The sequence below is a fragment of the Crotalus tigris genome, unplaced genomic scaffold (assembly GCF_016545835.1).
Source record: "Crotalus tigris isolate CLP2741 ecotype Arizona unplaced genomic scaffold, ASM1654583v1 scf7180000018306.2785112, whole genome shotgun sequence".
NCBI lineage: Eukaryota > Metazoa > Chordata > Lepidosauria > Squamata > Viperidae > Crotalus > Crotalus tigris.
The window spans coordinates 276,582-291,174 of record NW_024096934.1 but is presented as its reverse complement, the minus strand read 5'-3'; positions in this window follow the sequence as shown (position 1 = coordinate 291,174).

Genomic DNA, 14,593 nt, shown 5'->3' with positions numbered 1-14,593 from the left:
AGTCAATTGCAAAAGGCGGCCTTACTAGGAACTGCTTCCATCCTGCGACAATATCTGTAATATCATCAAACATCCACATCTGCCTATCCCAGGTCCTGGGTAAGGACTCGATAGGTAGACAAAATGCCAAATCCAGTCTGAACATCTGGCTGACTGTGCGATGATCAATAATAATAATAAAGTTGGAAGGTACCTTGGAGGTCAACTACTCCAACCCCCTGTTCAGGCAGGAACCCTACATCAGGGGTGTTAAACTGCTGGCCCACGGGCCAGATGCGTCATACAGAAGCCACGTGACATCATGGGTTTGACATGTCTGCCCTATACCATTTCAGACAAATGGCTGTCCAATTTCTTCTTAAAAGTGCTGGAGCAATCACAACTTCTGGAGGCAGGTTGTTCCACTGATTAATTGTTGTCCCTGTCAGGAAGTTTCTCCTTAGTTTTAGGTTGCTTCTCTCCTTGATTAGTTTCCATCTGTTGTTTCTTGTCCTGCCTTCAGATGCTTTGGAGAATAGCTTGACTCCCTCTTCTTTGTGGCAGCCCTTGAGATACTGGAAGACTACTATCATGTCACCCTTGTCCTTCTCTTCATTAAACTAGACCAGGTTAGGCAATCTTGGCTCTTTTATGACTCGTGGACTTCAACTCCCAGAATTCCTGAGCCAGCATGGCTCAACTTGGAAACCTCTCCCTTTCCCCTCAGCATGGCTGGCTCAGGAATTCTGGGAGTTGAAGTCCACGAGTGATAAAAGAGCCAAGGTTGGCTATCTCTGAACTAGACAGACTCAATTCCAGCAATCGTTCCTTATATGTTTTAGCCTCCAGACCTCTAATCATCTTTGTTGCTCTTCTCTATACTCTTTCTAGAGTCTCAACATCTTTTTTACATCGTGGTGACCAAAACTGGATGCAGTTTGCTTAATGTTTGCTTAACAACCACCACAGAATTAAATCATAAAATCAGGCACAGCCAAGTGGTGAGCTACTTAAGGACTGGCATGATTTACGACCTTAATTCCAGGCTCCACTATCGTAAGTCACGAACTATCTGAATCTTATTCTATCATATTGTGATCTTGAGGCCAAATGCAAACTACAGAGAGTCCTCCACTCGTTTAGTGACCGTTCAAAGTTACAACGGCACTGAAAAAAGTGGCTTATGACCGCTTTTCACATTTATGACCATTGCAGCATCCCCATAGTCATGTGATCAAAATTCAGACGCTTGGGGGCTGGCTCATATTTATGACGGCTGCCGTGTCCCGGGGTCACATGATCTCCTTTTGTGACCTTCTGACGAGTCAATGGGAAAGCCCGATTCACTTAACAACCGTGTTACTAACTGAACAAACACAGTGGTTCACATAACAACTGTGGCAAGAAAAGTCGTAAAATGAGGCAAAACTCACTTAAACACTGTCATGCTTTGAAAGGAAATGGGTTCAATTCTGATTGTTAAGTCGAAGACTACCTATATACTCTTTTCTCCTGCTATTTTCCCCACAACAACACAGGTTTTCACCGAGACAGATAAATCAGGTGGATCTACTGGATTCTAGATCCTTCGCCCCATTTCTGATATTACAGTGGTTATTAAGAATGATGAATAGAAATCTACAAGACTTGCAAATTTCCTTGCCCCGTGTGTCTTCTGCAGTAATTAAAGTTTGCAGTGGGGGAAATGTCCTGCTGTTTTCAAATTGACTCGGCGTTATGGGAAAATCTGAAAAATAACGTTCCGTGGAGTTTTGCTGAGGATGGAAAACAAAAAAATAAAACATTAGCCAGCCTTTGTCTTTTTTTAAATAAATATTTTATTAATTTTCTAGTTTTACAATCAAATACTTAATAAGCAACATGTTATCTGGGTCCATTAGTAACTCAGTGGTATATATATATATATATACTTCTTCGGTCTAGATCCAATATTAGACCATCTAATGTTTCCTCTCTTTTTCTGGCGATATCTGTTTTACCACACTAGGCAAATACAATTCTTATTATTAATAGATGTACAATTGGATATTTATTCTATTCTATTCTATTCTATTCTATTCTATTTATTTATTTATTTATTTATGAGACTTATATACTGCTTTAAGTGCAAGCACTCTTTAAGCGGTGTACACCAGTAAGCAATGTATATATATATTTACATTGCCCCCAACAATCTGGGTCCTCATTTTACCTACCCCGGAAGGATGGAAGGCTGAGTCAACCTTGAGCCGGTGAGATTTGAACCGCTGACCTGCTGAACACAGTCAGCTAAAGTGGCCTGCAGTACTGCACTCTAACTGCTGCGCCACCTCGGCTCTTTGTTAACATTTTTCTAATAATATCAATAATATCAGCTTAAGATATCTCAGTTGCATTTACACTTAATATCCATATATTCCATCAGTATCCTGTTCTTGAATTTTTTTTTATTTTAATTTCCCATCGGTGTTCAAAATGTCTCTATTGTTTATAATTTCAAAGTTAGTTATATTTGGGTAACCAAAAGCTCCCCTTATTCAAGCTCCTTAGCAGTTTCCTGTTTCCCTTCTCATAGCAAAATCTAATATTCCAAGTACAAATCTTGTTTTTCTAGTTATGATAATTTTTCTAATTTCTAATAAGGCTTTGTCTTTTCATTGCCACCAAAACCAGAATAGTTTGAATGTGGAAAAGATATTTATGTTATTTCATGTTAATACAGGTGGTTCTCGACTTACCACCACAATGGAGGCCAAAATTAATGTTGCTAAGCGAGACATTGGTTGAGTGAGATTTGCCCCACTCTTACGACCTTTCCTGCCACCGTTCTTAAGTGAATCACTGCAGTGGCTAAGTTAGCAACACGGTTGTTAAGTGAACCTGGCTTCCCCGTGGACTTTGCTGGTCAGACAGTTGCGAAAGGGGATCACGTGACCCCGCAACCGTCATAAATATGAGTCAGTTGCCAAGCGTCTGAATTTTGATCACGTGACCACAGAGGATGCTGCCATGGTCGTAAGTGTGAAAAGCAGTCACTTTTTTTTAGTGCTGTTGTAATTTCAAACAGTTACTAAATGAACTGTTGTAAGTTGAGGACTGCTTGTAATATCAGTGGGTGAGAGGTAGCAGCAGGGAAACGCAGGAATTGCCAAAAAAGCAGAAGAAAAAGGTAAAAATATTTGTTCTGTAATCCTTTCATGCCCACCTCCTCAAATCCACAAGCTCTGTTGTTGTCTCACTGAATAAGTCAAGAAGCTTCCAAGGATTGGGGAAGAATACAAGTAGTCCTCAACTTACGACCATTTGTTTAGCGGCCGTTCCAAATCACAACGGCATTGAAAAAGTGACATCATAACTGGTCGTCACAATTACAACCCTTGCAGCACTCCCCCGGGTCACGTGATCACAATTTGGGTGCTTGGCCACTGGCGTGCATTGTCAATGATTGCAGCCTTCTGGGATCATGTGATCAACATTTGCAGCCTTCCCAGCCGGCTTCTGACAAACCAAGTCAATGGAGGAAGCCAGGTACACTTAACGACCGCCACGATTCACTTAGCAACCCCAGCAATTCGCTGAACTCTGGCAAAAGGATTGTAAAATCAAGGCAATTCACTTAACAACCGCCTGGCTTAGCAATGGAAATTCTGGTCCCAGTTAACAACAAAGCTAGCAACAAAGATGATTAGGGGACTGGAGGGTAAAACAAGGAATGGTTGCTGGAATTGAGTATGTCTAGTAGTTTGATGAAGAGAAGGACTTAGGTTAGGGCTTATATTTGGGGAAATACGGTACTACACAAGGGAGGACATGTTAGGAGTCTTCCAATATCTCAGGGGCTGCCCCAAAGAGGAGGGAGTCAAGCTATCTCCAAAGCACCCGAAGGCAGGACAAGAAGCAACTGATGGAAACTAACCAAAGACAGAAGCAACCTGGAACTAAGGAGAAACCTCCTGACAGTTAGAACAATTAACCAGTGGAACAACCTGCCTCCAGAAGCGGTGAATGCTCCAACGCTGGAAGTTTTGAAGAAGAGGCTGGACAGCCATTTGTCTGAAATGGTATAGGGTTTCCTGCCTGAGCAGGGGGTTGGAATAGAAGACCTCCAAGGTCCCTTCCAATATCATCATCATCATCATCATCATCATCATCATCATCATCATCATCATCATATGTCAAGAATTATATGTCTGATTAACACCTACCACAGTTGTGTTCTTGTTTTGCATGCCCATTAATGTTTTTTTCCCCCCATCTTTATAAGGCCTTAGTAAGGCCACACTTTTAATTTTGGTCGTCACGATGTAAAAAAGATGCTGAGACTCTAGAACAGTGATTCTCAACCTTTCTAATGCCGTGACCCCATAATACAGTTCCCCATGTTGTGGTGACCCCCAAGTGGGTGTGGCCACCAATAAGAGGGAGTAGGACAGCTAGGGAAAAGGCAAAAAAATGGGGGACAGCATGGTTTGGTGACCCCCGTGAAATGGTCATTCGACCCCAAATGGGGTCCCGACCCACAGGTTGAGAACCACTGCTCTAGAAAGATACAGAGAAGAGCAACAAAGATGATTAGGGGACTGGAGGCTAAAACATATAAGGAACGGCTGCTGGAATTGGGTCTGTCTAGTTTAATGAAGAGAAGGTCGAGGGGGGACATGATGGCAGTGTTCCAATATCTCAGGGGCTGCCCCAAAGAAGAGGGAGTCAAGCTATTCTCCAAAGCGCATGAAGGCAGGACAAGAAGCAACAGATGGAAACTGACCAAAGAAAGAAGCAACCTAGAACTAAGGAGAAATTTTCTGATGGTGAGAACAATTAATCAATTGTTAATCAACAATTAATCAGTGGAACAACTTGCCTCCGGAGGTTGTGGGTACTCCATCACTGGAGGTTTTTAAGAAGAGACAGGACAGCCATTTATCTGAAATGACATAGGGCGGTGATGGCAAACCTTTTAGAGACTGAGTGCCCAAACTGCAACCCCAAACCCACTTATGCATCGTTGAATGCCAGGTGGCTGTGGCCCATTGGGTGGGTATGGGCCATTGGGTGGGCATGGCTGCAGTGGTAACGGCAGACTGGGTGGGACTAAAAAGTTCAATCAATCAATTCCAACTTTGCAAGATCTTTTTTTTTCCCTGCAAGAAGTTGAAATTGACTGATTGATTGAATTTTTTTTTTTTTGCACACGGTGGCGGAGGCCTAAAGCGAAAAGGTTTTATAAAACCCAGCTGAAGGCCTAGGACTGGGGCGACAGCGCACGTGCCCACAGAGAGGGCTCTGAGTGCCGCCTCTGGCACCTGTGCCATAGGTTCGCCACCACTGGCATAGGGTCTCCTGCTTGAGCAGCGGGTTGGACTAGATGACCTCCAGGGTCCCTTCCAACTCTGTTATTCTGCTACCTCTCCCTAAATCGTAAAAGTGAAACCATTGACAAGAATTCAATGGTTTGTAGCTGGCAAAGTATTTTTTTTATTTTCAGAGCATTCTGCGTCATAGAGGCAAGGGACCGTAGCATCTAAAGTCTTGCGTAAGCTTCTCTTAATTCCTGTGGCATAGGTAGCATTTTCCAAAATTCAATTTGGCTGCTTTGTGTTGCTGTCATTCTTTTCAAACTTGGGAGTTGTTTGCCTCCGGGGCATTGTAAATATTTTGAATAGGAAGCCAAAGAGTTCCGTTCTGGAGTAAACACAGATTGTAGGAAAACTGGTTGAAGGGAGAAGAAACCGGGGAAAGAACAAAACAAGCATCAACAGAAGAAACGGAGGCCAAATGGAAAAGATCCAGGGAACCTCGCGTGAGGAGGGTTAAAAAAAAAACAAACCCACATAACCAGTACTTTAAAAATAAGTGAAATAATTACCCCTGAATTGTATCTGAAGAGGGATGAGAGGGAAGAAAGGAGAGTAGAGAGAAAAGAGTAAAGGAGGGGAGAAGGAAGTAGGAAGGTTGGAGGAAGAGGAAAGGGGAGGAGAGTGGTGAAGGAAAGAGAAGAGGAGAGGAAGAAGAGGGAAGTAGGGAAGAGAAGAAAGGGAGAAAGAAGGTAGAGAAGGAGGAGTGTGGATACGGTGAAAGGGGAAATGGGCGAGCAACACCAAAAGTCATGTGTATGTATTTATTTCATTTTGTTAAAAGTATCTTGTATGTGACTGTGAAGGGAATGTATGTTAACATCTGATAAGTATTACGGTATATGTATGGGGGAGAGTTTGGAAAAATAAAAAATTATATATAAAAAAAGTGAAATAATTCAGCAAGGAAAATAAAAACCAAGATATAAAGTATAATATGTCTTCACATACGCTGGATCATGGAGAAAGCTAGGGAGTTCCAGAAAAACATCTACTTCTGCTTCATTGACTATGCAAAAGCCTTTGATTGTGTGGATCACAACAAATTGTGGCAAGTTCTTAAAGAGGCAATAGAAGAAGGGGACGACAGAGAATGAGATGGCTGGATGGAGTCACTGAAGCAGTAGGTGTGAACTTAAATGGACTCCAGAAGATGGTGGAGGACAGGAAGACCTGGAGGAACGTTATCCATGGGGTCGCGATGGGTCGGACACGACTTCGCAATTAACAACAGCAACAATGTCTTCACAATGCAGATAGTCCTTGACGTTCGATGGCAATTCAGCCCAAAATAAGTGAGACAGTTAAGTGAATTTTGCCCCATTTTTAACACCTATCTTGCCTTAGTTGTTAAGTGAATCACTGAAGTTGTTAAGTGGATCACATGATCCTGGGACTCTACAACTGTCATAAATACATGCCAGTTGCCAAGTATTTTGAATCTTGATCATGGGACCTTGGGGATAGGACAACGGTCATAAGTGTGAAAAACGGTCATAGGTCCCGTTTTTCAGTACCATTGTAGTTTCGAATGGTCACTAAATGAACTGTTGTAAGTCGAGGAGGACCTGTATTATCAAAATCATATGTCACTGAAAAGCAAGATTCGTTGGGAACTTACTGCAATTAAAAAAGTCCTTCCATATTGATATAGGCCTAAGGCAGTGTTTCTCAACCTTGACAATTTTAAGGCATGTGGACTTCAACTCCCAGAATTCCACTGCCAGCAATGCTGGCTGTGGAATTCTGGGAGTTGAAGTCCACATGCCTTAAAATTGTCAAGGTTGAGAAACACTGGCCTAAGGCCTTACACGGCATCCCATTTTTAAATCCGCAACTCATTTACTGGAATCAAGTTATTAACTGGAATTAGTCCTTGACTTATGACCATAATTGGGACTGGAATTTCCATGGTAAATCGAGTCAGACTCGATTTGACGACAATTTTTATAGCAGTCATTAAATAAATTGTTAAGTAAATCAAGCAGTCATTGACCGAATCACATGCTCATAATTAATATCTTATTGGCTTACAGTGATAACACTGATATTTAATATTAATTAATAATGCTTTCATTATAATTCACACTATTGTAATAATAACTATTAATATTTCAATGAACCAAGGACTGGTAATTATTAGTATTGAATAATATTTTTATTTATTCTTAGTATTGTCTGTTTTAATGTGGAACGATGATTGTTAACTTCGAACAATCACTAAACAAACGGTTGTAAGTCAAGGATTTACATATAAATTTTAAGAGGAGAGAAAGAGAAGAGAAGAGAAGAAGAAGAGAAGAGAATTGGAGGATGCTGTTTTAAATGTGGGCTTTCTGCAGAAATTCCTGTTTTAAAAACCTTTTTCTCTTGTTGATGTTCAGTATATTTACTATGTAGTATGGTTGTATTACTATTATCCGTCTCATCTTTTATAATGTCTTTCTTATTGGTATTATGATTATGATTATGATTACTCTGTTTTGCATACATATTGAGAGCTTCTATACCAGAGCCAAATTCCTTGTGGGTCTAATCACACTTGGCCAAATTATTCTATTCTATTCTATTCTATTCTATTCTATTCTATTCTATTCTATTCTATTCTATTCTATTCTATTCTATTCTATTCTATTCTGAAATAGACCTGCAGGAGCAGTTTATAAACACAAGGGGGCGATCCTGTACCTTGGGCTGCCATAGCCAGTCCTTGATTGATTATGTGAAAATTCGAATTTCCTTCCAGAATTGCTATAACGGGAGAAATGTTTGTTTGTTTGTTCAGAGAAATTTCTCTTCACCACTTAGCTGTCCTTGGCTGATCTCAGAAAGCTAAGCAAAGGCAGGCTGGTAAATCTTTGCGCGGGGGACCACTCAGAGATCCTACAGCTGTAGACTAGGAAGAATACCATCTCAAAAGAACAGAGTTAGCCAACCTACAGGGAGATGCCCAGTTGTGAACAAAGTTAGAAATGATCTTCGGGAAGGAGAAGAAAGGAGAGAGCTGTTAAGGAGAGACTTTGGAAAAGATGATTTTACCCCAAGAAAGAGGAGCATGTGAGAAAGAGACTCAAAATAACTCTGCCTTGATGTCCATTGGAGATTCTCAGTCATCCAGGTCGCGGTTGTCCCAAAGGTGCTTTTTCAAAAGGCAAATGGACTTTCTTTGTTTTTCCTGGAAGACGTTTCGCTTCTCACCCAAGAAGCTTCCTCAGTTCTGACTGAATGGTTCAAGGAAAAACAAAGAACATCCAGTTGCCTTATGAAAAAGCACCTTTGGGAACTCTGCCTTGATTTTGTTCGGCCAGAGAAAACGTGAGCAGGTTTTCAAGGTTTTGTTGTTTTATATACCTTTCAACAATTGAGATGCATTCCTGACACCCTTGTGGGGTCTATTTTTTGACCTGGCCTTCCTTGAAGGGCTAACACGAACTCATCTCAAAGGAGACTAGAAACATAGGGCTGGAGGGGTCCTTGGAGGTCTTCTATTCCGCCCCCCTTGCCCAAGACAGGAGACCTTAGAATAGAAAAGAGTTGGAAGGGACCTTGGAGGTCTTCTAGTCCAGCCCCCTGCTCCAGCAGGAGAACCTACACCATCTCAGACAGGTGAATGTCCAGTCTCTTCTTAAAAATCTCCAGTGATGGAGCGCCCACGATTGCTGGTGGCAAGCTGTTCCATTGATTAATTGTTCTTGCTATCAGGACATTTCTTCTTAAATCCAAGTTGGATCTCTCTTTAATGTGGCTTCTTATGTCTAAAGCAGTGGTTCTCAACCTTTTTAATGCCGCGACCCCCAACCGGTCGTAAGTCGAGGACTACTCAACCAGTCGTAAGTCGAGGACTACTCAACTGGTGCAGCACCGTTTGCAGAATGGGACTTTTGGCGGGCTCAGCAGGGCAGAGACAGCCTGGACAATTCCTATTGGCTTTTGAAAGCCAATAGAATTAGACTCTATTCAAGAGAGTCTATTCTATTGGCTTTCAAAAGCCAATAGAATAAAAGGGAGTAGCACAGCTAAGGAAAAGGGGGAAAAAAATGGCAGACTGCGTTGTTTGGGGACCCCCGTGAAATGGTTGTTCGACCCCAAATGGGGTCCCGACCCACAGGTTGAGAACCACTGGTCTAAAGAGTCCTTGATGTTCTCTGAGCTTGGTTGTTTTCTTGCAGATGTTTCGTTACCCAACTAAGTAATATCATCAGGGCTAGAAGGAAGGAAGGAAGAATGAAATTATATAACTTTTATTGTCATTTTTTTTTACTGTGGGCACAATGGCACACGTTAAAAATGAAATTTAGTTGCTCACTCTCAAAGTGTACACGTAGATAACACACATTTAAAGCATACTATATGCAACATGTGTATATAGACCTACACCCTTACATAGTAGGGTTTGCTATCCGTTTATGTGCAAGTGGCTTGCCCTGTAAATCGGGAATTATCAACTCAGGCAACTAAGCAAGCAGTAAACAAAAGTTTGGTTTTGAATTGGGGTGTTGGAGAAGACCCTTGAGAGTCCCTTGGACTGCAAGGAGATCCAGCCAGTCAGTCCTGAAGGTCATCTAGTCCAACCCCCTGCTCAGGCAGGAAACCCTATACCATTTCGGACAAATGGATGTCCAGTCTCTTCTTAAAAACTTCCAATGTTGGAGCATTCACCGCTTCTGGAGAAAGGTTGTTCCACTGATTAATTGTTCTGTCAGGAAGTTTCTCCTTAGTTCTAGGTTGCTTCTCTCCTTGATCAGTTTCCACCCGTTGCTTCTTGTCCTGTCTTCAGGGGCTTTGGAGAATAGCTTGACTCCCTCTTCTTTGGGGCAACCCCTGAGATACTGGAAGACTGCTATCATGTCCCCCTCACCCTTCTCTTCATTAAACTAGACATACCCAACTTGTGGACTCCCAGAATTCCCCAGCCAGCCATGAATGATGTCTATGGAGATCCTCACTCATCCAGGTCATGGTTGTCCCAAAGGTGCTTTTTTAGAGGCAACTGGACTTTCTTGTTTTTCTTTTGGAGACATTTTGCTTCTCTGGACTTGGGTTTGGCTGGTCTAAAGAAAAGAAGAAATAGGGGAGACATGATAGCAGTGTTCCAGTATCTGAGGGGCTGCCACAAAGAAGAGGGGATCAGGTTGTTCACCAAAGCACCAGAGGGAAGGGCAAGAAACAATGGTTGGAAGCTGATCAAAGAGAGAAGCAACCTAGAATTAAGGAGAAACTTCCTGACAGTGAGGACAATCAACCAGTGGAACAGCTTGCCCCCAGAAATTGTGGGTGCTCCATCACTGGAGGTTTTTAAGAAGAGGCTAGACCAGTGGTTCTCAACCTGTGGGTCGGGACCCCATTTGGGATCGAACGACCATTTCATGGGGGTCGCCAAACGACGCAGTCCGCCATTTTTTCCCCCTTTTCCTTAGCTGTGCTACTCCCTTTTATTCTATTGGCTTTTGAAAGCCAATAGAAGAGACTCTCTTGAATAGAGTCCAATTCTATTGGCTTTCAAAAGCCAATAGGAATTGTCCAGGCTGTCTCTGCCCTGCTGAGCCCGCCAAAAGCCCCATTCTGCAAACGGTGCTGCACCTGTTGAGTAGTCCTCGACTTATGACCGGTTGAGTAGTCCTCGACTTACGACCGGTTGGGGGGTCACGGCATTACAAAGGTTGAGAACCACTGGGCTAGACAGTCACTTAGTTTGAAATGGTATAGGTTTCCTGCTTTAGCAGGGGGCTGGATTGGAAGACCTCCAAGGTCCCTTCCAGCTCTATTCTATTCTATTCTATTCTTCTTCCTGTTTATTCTATTCTATTCTATTCTATTCTATTCTATTCTATTCTATTCTATTCTATTCTATTCTATTCTATTCTCAATAAAGATTCTATTCTATTCTATTCTATTCTATTTATTTATTTATTTATGAGACTTATATACTGCTTTAAGTGCAAGCACTCTCTAAGCGGTGTACACCAGCAAGCAATGTATATATATATTTACATTGCCCCCAACAATCTGGGTCCTCATTTTACCTACCTTGGAAGGATGGAAGGCTGAGTCAACCTTGAGCCGGTGAGATTTGAACCGCTGACCTGCTGAATACAGTCAGCTAAAGTGGCCTGCAGTACTGCACTCTAACTGCTGCGCCACCTCTGCTCTATTCTATTCTATTCTATTCTATTCTATTCTATTCTATTCTATTCTATTCTATTCTATTCTATGAGAACGGAAGAAGCTTCTTGGATGAGAAGTGAAACATCCTCAAGGAAAGATAATGGAAGTCCAGTTTCCTCTTGAAAAAGCACCTTTGGGACTTCAGCTGAGATGAATATTTTATGTTGGGAAAAATATCTGGGCTTTTTTTTGCGCTGCATGCAGAAAAGGGTTTTTTCCCTCCCTTTAATGGAGCTTCCTGACTCTGTTGCTTCTGTTATTTGTTTGTTTGTTTGTTCGTTTCCTTTTTTTTTTCATAGTAGACTGCAAGATAACTTTAATGAGCAGTAGTAATTAAAATGAGAATTTTGCCCCCATGGCTGCTGCTTTTCTCACGCTCGCCTCCAAGCACTGAGGAAGGAAGAACTAAATCATGAAGAACCACTAATTAGTGTAATTTGCATTTGCAGACCACTTGTGGCTGACTGGAAGGGGGAGAGAGAGAGCATATTTTGTCTTGATCAATGTTAATATAAAGAAAACGTTAAGCTGAAAGTGTAGCTGTTCCCTGGGTTTTGCGGATCAGAAGGGGCATTTTGAAGGAGAGTTTTCACCTGAGTGCTGTGAATTTTACTAGATTCTAAGAGTCGGCGGGAATGCAAATCCCTTTCTTTGAAAATCCCAGGTATTCCTCAAATTATGACCACCACAGACCCCAAAATGTCTGTTGCTCAATGAGACATTTGTTAAGTGAGCTTTACCCCTTTTGATACCCTTTCTTGTCACAGTTGTTAAGATAATAATAATAATAATAATAATAATAATAATAATAGTAAAGTTGGAAGGGACCTTGGAGGTCATCTAGTCCAATCCCCTGCTCAGGCAGGAAACCCTGGCCTATAACATTTCAGACAAATGGCTGTCTAGTCTCTTCTTAAAAACTTCCAGTGTTGGAGCATTCACCGCTTCTGGAGGCAGGTTGTTCCATTGGTTAATTGTTCTCACTGTCAGGAAGTTTCTCCTTCGTTCTAGGTTGCTTCTCTCCTTGGTTAGTTTCCATCCGATGCTTCTTGTCCTGCCTTCAGGTGCTTTGGAGAATAGCTTGACTCCCTCTTCTTTGGGGCCGCCCCTGAGATACTGGAAGACTGCTATCATGTCCCTCCTCGTCCTTCTTTTCATTAAACTAGACATACCCAATTCCAGCAGCCGTTCTTTATACGTTTTAGCCTCCCAGTGACACAGTTGTTAAGTAAATCCGCCTTCCCCCATGGACTTTGCTTGTCAGAAGATTGCAAAAGGGGATCACGTGACCCCGGGGAAAACTGCGACCATCATATATATGAGCCAGTCGCCAAGGGTCTGAATTTTGATCACGTGACCCTGGGGACGCTGCAACGGCCATTCATGTGAAAAACACTATGGAGTCCCTTTTTTCAGTGCCTTGTAACTTTGAACAGTCACTAAATGAAAAGGTGTAATTTGAGGACTACCAGTGAATATTTTTGGACTTTGAAAGGCAGAGAAGGTCCACATGTAGTACTTGTTTAGCAACTGCCTCATTTAACGACCATACGCAGTAACAAGAAGCAACATGCAAATAACTTTAGGAGCAGTCCTCATATTTGTGACCTTGGTAGATCTGCAAAGCAAAGGAAAGCTGAAGTCAGAAAATAAGCATAGTTATGATTCCGGTTAGCAACCGCTTGGCTTAGTGACCCAGATGCCATTCCCAATCGTGGTTATGTTCAGCATTCGCCCTCGGTTCCTTGTAACATGCGTTCCCATCCCAAGTAAATAAAATTACCCCCCCCCCAAAAGCCATCCACTAAATAAATTATAGGCTAATTATAATACACTGCCTCAGTTGAATAACGGTTGGGAACAAATTGAGAGGTTTAATTAAAACTCAAAGGCTATTTATTGTGAGAATGCTGCCAATCAATAGAGAATACCACTGTTTACAATGAAACATTCCATTATATACCTTTTTGATCCCCTTCGCCTCAATCCTGCTAAAAGATTAGAAGATCAGCTAGTTGATATTTTCATTGGTGCACTTGGAAGAAAAAGCTAAAAGGGTAGTCCAAAATACAAGTAGCCCCCTTCGACCAGTTCAAAGTTCCAGTGAACCTACCTGGGAAGTACTGATGACCCAGATTCGAAGTTCTGACCGCCCCACCCCTACAATCATGTAAGAGAGAAGAGCAACAAAGATGATCAGGGGACTGGAGGCTAAAATATATAAGGAACGATTGCTGGAATTGGGGATGTCTAGTTTAATAGAGAGAAGGACGAGGGGTGACATGATAGCAGTGTTCCAACATCTCAGAGGCTGCCACAAAGAAGAGGGAGTCAAGCTATTCTCCAAAGTGCCTGAAGGCAGGTCAAGGAGCAACGGATGGACACTCATCAAGGAGAGAAGCAACCTAGATCTAAGGAGGAATTACCTGGCAGTGAGAACAGTTAACAATTAGTTAACAATTAACTAATCAAGGAGAGAAGCAACCTAGAACTAAGGAGAAACTTCCTGACATTTAGAATAATTAACCAGTGGAACAGCCTGCTCCAGAAGCTGTGAGTGCTCCAACACTGGAAGTTTTTAAGAAGAGACTGGATAGCCATTTATCCAAAATGGTATAGGGTTGGACTTGATGACCTCCAAGGTCCCTTCCAACAACATCATCATCATCATCATCATCATTATTATTAACCAGTGGAACTGCTTGCCTCCAGAAATTGTGGGTGCTCCATCACTGGAGGTTTTCAAGAAGAGATTGGACATGTCTATGGAGATTCTCAATCATCCAGATCATGGGTGTCCTTTTTTCACAGGAACTGGACTTTATTATTTTTTTTTAAAGCGATTGAACAATCATTTCCCTGAAATGATAATAGGGTCTCCTGCCCGAGCAGGGGGCTGGACTAGAAGACCTCCAAGGTCCCTTCCAACTGTGTCATTCTGTTATTCTTTTGCCTGGTTTCTCCCTTCCTCTCAAGTCACCTGTCTCACCTTAAATCTCTTGATTCCTTTTTATCTCTTTAAGTTGCCTCCTTAACCAGTTTTTTCTTTTTCTTCTTCTGCCTTTTTGGGGCTTCTAACTCTTTGGTCTCTCTGG